The sequence below is a fragment of the Cyprinus carpio genome, chromosome B10 (assembly GCF_018340385.1).
Source record: "Cyprinus carpio isolate SPL01 chromosome B10, ASM1834038v1, whole genome shotgun sequence".
In the NCBI taxonomy this organism is placed as follows: Eukaryota; Metazoa; Chordata; class Actinopteri; order Cypriniformes; family Cyprinidae; genus Cyprinus; species Cyprinus carpio.
In genome coordinates this window covers 8,199,111-8,210,445 of record NC_056606.1, presented here as the reverse complement: position 1 = coordinate 8,210,445, position 11,335 = coordinate 8,199,111, and the positions used below count along the sequence as shown (strand labels likewise).

General features: G+C 35.3%; 1 protein-coding gene across 2 annotated transcripts in view; it reads left to right on the top strand.

Moving 5' to 3' along the window:
- The window catches only part of LOC109054485 (cytosolic purine 5'-nucleotidase), a 595,585-nt gene that overhangs the window by 44,978 nt on the left and 539,272 nt on the right, over window positions 1-11,335 (top strand). The window lies entirely within an intron of this gene.

The following is an 11,335-nucleotide window of genomic DNA, read 5'->3' as shown; positions in this document are numbered from 1 at the left end:
TCTACAGACCTCTAGTAGCTTATTTGGTTGCTGATAACATATCAATAATAATTGAGAATGTTTTTGGAATTGCACATTTAACAGTAGCTTGAGTTGACAGTAGAATAGAATCCATAGAGTAGAGTAGAATCCATTCCATTAAAAACAGTAACATTGTTAAAAATAGTAACAAACCAATTTTTGCAGATTAAAATTTAGCTAAATTTTTAATAAAAGTTAAGACTCTTATTTAAATTAACCATTTTTCTATAAAGTACTACGAAGTAGTGAATATACAGTTTCTATTATGTTCTATTATGAAAAACTGGAGCCTAAATACATTTAGTATAAGGGTCAAAGATGATCCATTCCTCACAATTTTAGGGTCCACATCAAATTAAATTTACAAAAGATTTTTTTTTTTTAAATGTAAAACATCTTAAATGCAAGTAAAGTGTTTAATGTTTCAAATACATTTTTGTAAAAGGTCAAAATATGGGTTGAGATAATGTTATTTTGTCATTCAGTGTCACAGATGTGTGTAAAAATGAAACATAAATAAGTGATCATAGGGGTGTGAGATATTTTTGATTGTGGATCTGTTTTTGAAGAAATATCGTAGTATCGTGCTACAGCACACACAGTCTATCAGCTGCAGTTCTGGTTCCTCTGTCTCTAAATACTGTACAACACCACATACACTCATATCACTGTTCTTATTTTTTTGATAACAGATAAAAATAAACTTCGGCCTAAATATCTGCCTTTTTTTTTTTTGGTTAGCTTGTAAGGCTTTGTCTTTATAAAAGGGAAATTAATTTGGCTGTAATGCTCAGACAACTTGCAAAATAGTAAAACCAACATGACAAAGAATTGTGATAAAATCGTGATATTTCACAAAAAAAAAATAAAAAAAAAAAATCGTGATCTATTTTTTCCATATCGCCCACCCCTAAGTGATCATTTTAAATTTTATTATATTTTTAACTTGTTGCCAAATGGGTAAAATGTATCGGCCTGAAAGGATAGTGATAAAGATGTAAAATAAATTATTATCTGCACTGTGATCCTTTTAATGCCATCTAATGATTCAGGTTCTAAATATGCCTGAAAAGATTTTTTTTTGTATATGAACTATTGTTACACTGTATGACATTTTAGTGGGCATCTTCTGTAAATCATGGAATCAATGTATGATTATGTCACTATTTTTTGCTAATTAAACAGGACACATTCTAACATATCTGCATTAAACTTTTACTGTTTTGATGCTTGAAACCCTTTTTGCCTTTGACCCATAAATACAAATGCACAAAACCCACTACAACTTAATAACAAAAAATACTTAAATTCCATTACTCATTTAATACGTCTTTAATTTAAAAAAAAATTAAATTAGATATGAATTTCCCCATATTTCTGCCACAATACCATGGCTATGGTCTAGTGTTATGTGAATTGAAAACCCTTCTGGATTATTGTGGCACAGTGTTTTCTGTGTCAGTATATTGAGAAATCTGGCTTTAAACTAGTTTAAATCACCAAGACATTAGTGGTTTGTGGAGAAGTCTGCAGTGAACCCGAACACTTTTTCTGGATCTCACTGCTGTTTAATACTGGACGCATGGTTGAGATCGGTCAGCGAGTAAACACTTTCCCTCTAAGCTTGTTCTGGCCTGAGCTGATTGTCCGTGTGGCGCAGTTCAAACATGTAAGACTTTTCATTCCATATTTGACCGGTTTGCCCTTTAATGTTTCTCATATGCAACAGATATGACAGCGGTTATCAGTTAGTCAAACGGTTGTGGTACCAGTGCGAACTCTATAATAAAAATCACACCTACAAGAAAAAAAGGGTGCAAAATGCGACAATTCAGTCGCAGTCCAGAGCACTGCATATATTCAAACTGTAGAAGGTGATGAAAAGGGAGGCGAAGATGACGAGGGTTGTATGTGGACACGGCTCAAAGACAGGCGTGAGGAATGTGTGCAGGCCCTGTGAGGGCCGTCTGGCCCCTAAAACTCTATTAAACTGCTCAACCGAGCTCTGACCGCCACAATGTTTCAGAATCACAAGTGCCCACTGGGAAAGAGAACCGCACATGAAAGACCTAAATGTGGTTATTTAGCCATTTCCATTAAAAATACTTTATTATCTTGAATTCCAGAGGTTAAATAGACTATTTACATAATTAGTGGTGTTTGCTAAGGCAAGCAAAGACGTGCATGAAAGAAAGGGCCTGACCAGAATATTAGAGAGACTTGGGGTGGCTCTTCTGACTTAGGCTAGTAAGCCACCACCTAGAAACCACCCAGAAACACCCTAGCAACTCAGAACCTACATCATGCCACTCAGATTTCCTTCTGCAGCATGCTTTTATTCTATATCTTAATACAAAAAAAAAAAAAATACAAACAGACATCAGTAAAAAAAAAAAAAAAATACTCAAACACTAATTCAGTGGAAGCGTATTGTGGTCAAATTTTAAATGTGAGTGCATATTCAAGCATTTTAAAAGTTTATGTTATTATATTAATGGCAAATGAAAGAAAACAAGAGTAATACTTGTTTTGAATATACATTATACACACATTAGGGTCAGAAAATAACTTTTCCATTAAAGACAAATGTTATCTAAGGGCAATTTTTATAATTAACTTATCAAATCTGTTGCATTTGTGTGTTGTCTTATGTCAAATACTTAAATGTGATCAATTTATTCAATTAATCAATCAATCAATCAATCAATCAAAAATCTTCATCCTGATTCAGAAAAGTAGAGGCTGTTACCAATAAAATGTAATCAGCATCAGCACAAAGCCATCTTTGAGCCCTGTTCACACCAAGAAGATAACAATAAAGATAACTATATTAACAATATCGATCTGTTTATTCTAAATGCACACTCATCTGCCGCTTTTAAATTCTCGAGCTCAATATAGCAGGATGGATTCTGATTGGGTGTCAATGTTTGTATTGTTCATCAGCTGGAAAAGAAGTTTTAAGTTTTTTTCAGCAGGATAGAATAATCGTTATTATAATTTTCATCAAAATAATCCTTTATCAGTTTAACCATTATCGCAGCCCTAGATTCCAGCGCATATCGTTTTCCTGTGCCTTTATCACTATAGCTGTGGTTTGGACTCTGCTAATTTTTAAGTGTGGAGAGCGATTTTTAGAACTATATCTTTATCGTTATCGCTATCGTCCACTCAGCAAAATATCGTATCATTATCATTATTGATATTATGCATAATGAGAGAAATATTTTTTATCGTCAATATCGCACACCCCTAGTATGCACAACCTTTGGACAATCATGTCAATGACACACATTCACAGTTTGACTCCGACAGACATTTCAATGGTGATTTCAGGACAATGCCTTCAGCTGTTCGGTCCACATAATCTAACAGCTGATAGCTGCTACAGAAAGTCCCTGTAAATACACAAGAGGCTGCTGGAGGCAGAATGCTGTCCTGTTGATGCATTTTTATATAAACTGACTTAATTATATATAGTTAGGCCTACTACAGGCCGAAAATGCAAAAAGGGACAAATGCTATAAATTAAAGTAGAACACTACTTGCAAGAATTCAGTGTATTTCAAAAACTTTTTACTACAAGAGACAAAGGCATTTGTTACTACTACAATTAAAGTCTAGGCTATTTATTTTAAAAAGCTAGCCTATTTCCTTGCATATTCAAACATCAGGGTCCGGTTCATTTCCTCCGAAGTCAGATCAGAATCAGTGCATGCAAGTCTGAGTAAATTAACAACCTACTGGCTGTACATTGGCAGAAGTGGCACAAACCACCTCGTTTAGTGTATAAGAAAACACCTAATCTCCAAAATATTTTGGTCAGAGCTGATTTGAAACCTGCTCCTCATTTCTTGAACAAAATACCAAATGGGAATTAGAGATGTGGTGACTGTCAACAGTGCAATTTCACATATAAGACATCGACCTTTACACATCCTCACATGGCTAAAATTTGAGGCAATATTTCGTGTAAGACGGCTAATGTCATTTTCCTGTTGGCGCTGCCTGGTTTATGTTATATTGGCAAGACGAGCAGACCTCTGAAAACTCGTATTTCTGAACATCAATCATGATGTTCAGAACATCAATCTGAACATCAATATCATGCTGATATTGTACCGGTCATGTGACCTTGGGATCACCTGGAGGTAGGCCTATAAAGATTTGTACATCAGTGTTGTTCATTTCTCTGATGAATTGCCTGCGTAAGCCTCTGGGGTAAGGCGTCACATCACCGCTTATACAACAGTTTTTAACAAATAAATTTGATACTTTTGGAAGTTTGGTGTTGCGACTTTAAATTAAAAAAAAATCCCCAGAAGTGGCTTCCAAGCCACAGCTTTCAAGATCAGGTACTTCCCCCTTTACAGCTCACTACCTCATTTATCTTTCACAGCCACATCTAACCACCAATACCCTAAGATTTACACTGATTTGAATACAATATGTATTAGTTTGGTTATGAACAGCGCTAAAGCCTAGCACACCTGTCAAGGCAAAGTTTCCCTTGAGGCATTTTAGCAAATTCATGAAAATGGTGTCATTCAGGCTGACAAAACTGTGTGCAAAACCACCAGTAGGACCAATAATCCAATAGGCCATAGCAAAAGTGTGGTGGTAAAAAACCGCCTCTGGCATACTACACAACTAAATCCTGTACTTGGCACTGCATTCAGCACTGTATATCGGTTTTTGCATTGATTTTGCTTACTCTTAAATGCGATTCAGTGGTATGGTACTTCCTGAATAGCTAAATCAATTTAAAGGGACAACAGCTGAGTGTGGGCCAAATGCAATGCAATATGATCATTTATAACATGGCTGTTTGCAGCAATAAGTATATAAAACCTGACATCTCAGTAAACAATTCCATATAACAGCAATAGAAATAGACATTAATAAGATACTGATTAGCAAGACCTGAAATGACAGGGTTTTTTTTTTTTAGAGGTTTATCACAATTTTCTTAAACCATAAAATGTATAATGCTTTTTAAAATCTTGTAAGTCCCTTATTCATTACTTGTCACTTTTCAGTGGCTTTTTTTGATGCGTGGTTTACAGTGCACTAACCGTAACTGCAGTCACCCTAGAGTAATCTAGGGTTAAGTGCTTTGCTTGAGGCTTCAACCGCTCAGCTGTCAGTCCATATCTTTCATCACAAGTCTACCACTAGTTAGTCATCTTATGACGTTTGTCATAAAAAAAACATTTATAGAAATTTGAGCAGTGCTTCTGTCTGAACTTTCACATTAGATTAAATACAAGGCTACTGTCATATTAGTAAACAGCTGACAATGATCTTCTTACTGAACACATGCTGCTACCTGAGGCCAAAACAAACAGATTCCCAGTGCTTCTTTTCCCTTGAAGTCAACATGCATTCACAAACAATTTCACTTCAATAATGTATTTGAGAGAACCAAGACATCCAGCACAATTAAAACTTCAAGATTTTATCCATTAGGAATGATTCGGATGGTGCGGGGCAGCAACCCGCGATATTTATGCGTTTTCTTTTGCGTAAGGTTAGGCCTTTCTCGTTTTACACTTTGTGCATGTGTACTGAATATTAAATAAGTTAGTAATGATAATAATGTGTACCATGCTGATTTTTACAGAGGCTCAGTAGATTTGCACTTAACAAGCCTAAACAGACAGCGAATGAGAGAGAGATCGACTGGCGCGTCTTGTTCCATTACTTCTCTCTGTTCTTCAGGCCGAGTCATGTATATTTGTACAAATAGGTTGTCATGTCCAAGGAAAGCAAAATCTCCGTCTTAGCATCGATGCCTTTAAAAGTTAAAATGCTTTCTACAGCGTGTTCCATTACTTCTCTCTTTGAATGAATCAGCGTTTTTTGAACGTGTAGCTGAATGAATGGTTTAAAGACTGTCCAAATACTGCACTGATAGCCTGTCTAGAACGCGCAGGTGAAATATCAACAGAAAAAGTCTCTTGTCCAGTCAGATTTGAGGATCAGCACTAACTATAGGCGAACAATTGTCTAACGATTTCATTGTCAGGTTTATGTTCTCAGCGTTTCCCACAGCCTTGCACTCTATTTGTGGCGGCACTCCCCTGCCCCCATATAATAATATGCAGATTATTTTTCTGCCAGCCGGAGGCGCTATTAGAAAAGGAGAGATAGAGGTTTCTCCGGTAACTGCTGTATACAAAGCAGTGCTAAGCTCACAAATGCTGATTTATCAGGCATTACTCGCAAGATTGAATGAAAATGACATTGAAAATTTTCTGAAAACAGTCGGTTTTCCTTCTGAAATACAGTGATATAAAAACAACCACGGCGGTTTTTGATTTTGTAACTTGTAGTGCTCATATTTATTCAACGAAGGCAAAGCCTTTTGGAAAATCTATTTGTGGCAGTCAGTTCTGATATTGTGGTGGCCCGCCACAAATAAATCAATGTATGGGAAACCCTGGTTCTGTTATGTGGACTGTTATTTTGTCATTCGCTTCTGTTAACTTCACTTCCTGTTTCAACGTGATTTAGTTTTGGTTTCATTGGTTTCTGAATATGACCTCCTTACCTCCTTATCGTAACACTAGGGATGTAACGATTCACTCAACTCTTGATACAATTCGATTTTGATTTCACGATTCGATTAGATTCACAACTCTTTTTTTTTTTTTTTTAACAAAATGAGATTTAAGACAAATTATAAACTAAATGTGTCGTTTTATTATTGATTGGAAATGCTGCACGTTTCTTTGTGAAATTGAAATATAACACTATAATAATATAATAACATAGCACTTGCATATTATTGCTCTTTCGTTGGTTTTGATTGCTTCTATTCTCCTCCTTTGTAAAGTCACTTTAGATACAGTGTCTGCTAAATGGCAGTTTAAATATAATATTAATGTAAATAAAACTAAACTGAAATTTTAAAACAAGCCCCAAATCAAATAAATAACACAAATAAATCTCTTCATATAAACAAAATAAGGCTTTGTCTGTGCTATGACAGGCAACCACTGAATTTTAATCATGATCCAAATAAAGATGCTACATTCATGCAACATGAGCAGCACTTAAACATTATACAGAGGCAAGATGAAAAGAAAAAAATACCATCTAAATACCATCAGTAAGTTCCCCTCAGACATACATTCATATAAAGTCCTACCCCTAAATTTATCGCGATTTGTTTATCATCTCAACTGATTTGAATCATCACATATTTGAATCGATTTTCAGCTGGCTCGAGGTTAAAGGTATACTTCACCCCAAAATTAAAATTTTGTCATAAATCACTTGTGCCGCAGATGATACAGAAGAGCATACTTAAAATTACCGCAAGGTAGGGCTGGGTAGAAAATACTGATCTCTCCATTATAATCGATTCTCATTTTTACGAAACAATATCAATTCTTAAATTCCAAGAATCGATTAGTCTAGCTTGTTTTCAGTTAATGGACGGAACATTGAAGGGCACGTCCCCATCAATATATCACAATAAGTATTGTGCTTTGCTACTTTTAATATGAAAAAGTCTCAGATTTCAAATTCTTTCCATTGTATTGCAGTATTTAAACAATACATGCCATTTTGGCGCTGTTTAATGTAAAGTGACAGATCGCTTCTGTAGCGCCTCAGTTCAACAGACGCTAGGCCAGCGACATGTACGTAGTACGTGAACTGATTATCTCCTCCCGCATTAATACCAGTTTCAGCACAAAATAAACATGACAAAACATCCAGAGGTAAGTTAAAAGAAAGAGAGTATAACTTTACCATATCCTGTCTCATGTAATCACTCAATCTGTGTTTCAGCTGCGCAAAGACATCAATATAACGGCTTGTAAACAAATGTCATGTAACATCACATTTACCATTTGACCATGAACTCAATATAATAAACTGTATGAAATAAACTGTAGAGAGGAGCATTTTGCTAAATATATGCACCATATATTCATTATAACTTTTACTGTTCTTCAACGTTTAATTTATATTTTTTATGACAGCCACCATTTAAATGTTTATATTTAAAAAAACAAACAAATTGAAGTCGAAATATTCTTATGTAATTGTAACTTTTATTATAAAAACTTCATTAAGTGTAATTTAAGCAGTTGTATAGCCTAAAAAAATCTGTCAGTTTTAACCTTCAATATTATAGTAATGTAGCACCAACTGACTCTCATGTATATTTTACAGCATTAGCTAAGAGATTTTTTTTTCCTTGAGAAAATTTTGCATGTGCACCTGTAGGGCTGGGCGATAATTCGAAAACGATAATTATCGCGATATAATTTTTCTAGATAAAACAATATGAATAGTTAGATAAATGTTTAGATATAATGTTTATGCACCAAAAAGTTAGTGCGAAACAGCACAACTCATTTGAATTAAGCCACATAGACCATTTAACCGCTCGGATCAAAGTTCAAACTGATTTCAACTAGTTTAAAGCCAAACAGGAGAAACACTGTGTGCAACGATACAGTCAGAAGGCTTTTCAATTCACACATCGCAATCAATGGATTTACTGTAGTAACACTCACTGCACCATGGAATTATGGCAGAAATTTGGGATATTCACACTAGTGCTGTGTTCGATACACGATCACGAAGATGGAAATATCTGCTAAATGTGCTAATTATCTTTGTCAACCTGGCAACCATATGCAGTGAAGCTGTGGCTTTAATTCCTTTAGAAACAATGAAACGTTCAGCGGATGTTCTCCAAATGGCAGATGGACTATTCTGATGAACACACAGAGGAGACAAATTGTTGAATAAAGTCGTTATCTTTGTTTTCTTCACATTCAAAAAGTATTCTTGTCACTTCATAACATTACGGTTGAACCACTGATGGCAGATGGACTATTCTGATGATGTCTTTCATACTTTTCTGGACCTTGACAGTGTAATTTACTTGGCAGTTAATGGGACAGTCACAATCCCATTCATCCAATCCTCATGCAGCACTGTCAGAATACATGCAATTTGTGCATGCATTAGAAAATATAACATTCTGCAGTTTATTTACTAATCGTTTGAGGCAATTTTGCAATTTCAATCATCATACAGTAACCTAACCACCAGCATTAGCCACCTCTTCTTATCATCAGAGACATGATGCAGCACTAAACAGTCTCTCACTGTCGGTGCTTTGTGCTTGTAATGATTTCTGTGTCTTTCTCTGATAATTTTAAATACTTTCACACTGCCAACATGTTTGCTGCATTAGTGCGTGCCTCTTTTTGATCACATTAGTCATTGTTTGGTACATATTATTCGGCCGAACACTGAAATATATATTTTTTTCTATTTTTGGCCGAATAATTTTGGTTGCCAAATATTTGGTGCATCCCTTGTAAAAAATATATTCAAATAGAAAATGTTTTCATTATAATTAATAACACAATATTAGTTTTTACTGTATTTTTGATAAAATAATGCAGCCTTGATGAGCATAAAAGACCTCTTAAATAACCAGTAACCCACAGTTTCAGTTATTATGTTTTAATGAAAGTTTATGAACATACACTGGCAAATTGCATACAATAAGATCAAAAACATGCATTAAGAAATGTTAACAGTTCTGTAATAAGTACTGCTGTTTGAAGTCACGGTTTGGTTAGTTTTTTGATACAGAAGGGGTAAAAAAAAACAAATTCCATTTAATTTTATGAAACCGTGAATTCCTGATAAGCCTTTGTATAGCAGATTATGGTGTTGTTGTAAAATAGGGGAAGAGATTTTTAAGTGCTTCCACTTTTGGATGCAAAATATATCTCCTAGTCAGAATTGTTGCACTGTCTATTTGATAGGGCTGCACGATTAATCGCATGCATTTGTCATGCGTGTCTCATCAGTAAAGCCGGTTCCGTGATTAGCGGTAAATGTCTGTCACCTGTTTTTCATGCGGGGGCGGCGGTTAATACACAGAGCCATAGTTCACTGACAAGCTACGCCAATATTCTGTTCATAGTGAGATTAATGGCATTCGATTATGACCCGCGATATTGCGTGGCTTGTCAGTGAACACTCTGACTCTGTGTATAACTCCCAGTGCATTTGAAAACAGGTGACGGATATTTACCGCTAATCACGGAACCAGCTTTACTGATGAGACACGCATGACAAATGCATGCGATTAATCGTGCAGCCCTACTATTTGACACACATGCATGTTGACACTCCTTCTGCGAGCTCTGTCAAGTTAACCGGATACTCGCTTTACTGTGAGCCGTAAGGCAAAATGAAAATACATACATAACTTTCTAAAATTTTCTGAGAATATTAAATCCTTAAGATGTCATGCACTGAGGAAAACACATCTCAAATGCATTAAACATCTCACGCATCTGACAGGTGGGCAAGCCACAAACTCAGAAGTTATTTTAAAGCACATCTCATGTTTAGATTTGTGTTTTGGACAACTTGGATTGTGTACATTTCTGCAGCAGCTCACTCTGTGTGCTCCATTATTTTTCAGATGCGTTTGCAACATCTAAGTATATTGATACAGGGTTTCCCATACATTGATTTATTTGTGGCGGCCCACCACAATATCGGAGGTGCTGAATGCAAACCCGACGTCACAAATATGCTAATTAATGTGACATCATCTGTCGCCACAAGTCACATTATACAAGTTATCTGAGCTTAAATTAACAGCATTCTTCTGAATGACACACCTCACAACATGCATAAGCACTGAAAAGTCTAACATGTTAATGAACTGAAAATTATAACTGCTGGCTTCTTGAAGAAGACTATGAGAAAGATCTGCAAAAGACTATCAATAGGGCTAGGCTGAAAATATCGATTTTAATAGATTCTCATTTTAATGAACCGATACGATCTGAACTCTTAAATCCCAAGAACCAACATTTAAGTCTATGACCTTTTCAGTCGATGCATGTACAAAACTGCACTAACATTATTTGTATTGTGCCTCCGTTCCAATAACTGCAATAAGCTTTGTTACTTTAGATATGAAACAAGGTCTCTGCTTTCAAAATTTGTCAATTTTATTATGCAATTCAAACAAGTACTCTTTTGAAGCTCTGTGTCGTGACAGATTGCTGAATGTCTCATATAATTGCTCAATAAGAGTTTCAACCACAGAAAGACTGAAAAAAAGTCACGTAAGGTTGAACTTTTCACTCAATGACCACAGCTTGATATTTATCTCAAAAGTTAACTCTAGAGAGTAAGACTTGCTAAATATATGCATTTTATGAAGTATAATATTTTACTTAACCTATTCTTCAATATTTAATGCTTGAATAATGTTTGAATAAAGTGCTCAACTTAATGTAAATGTTTTATT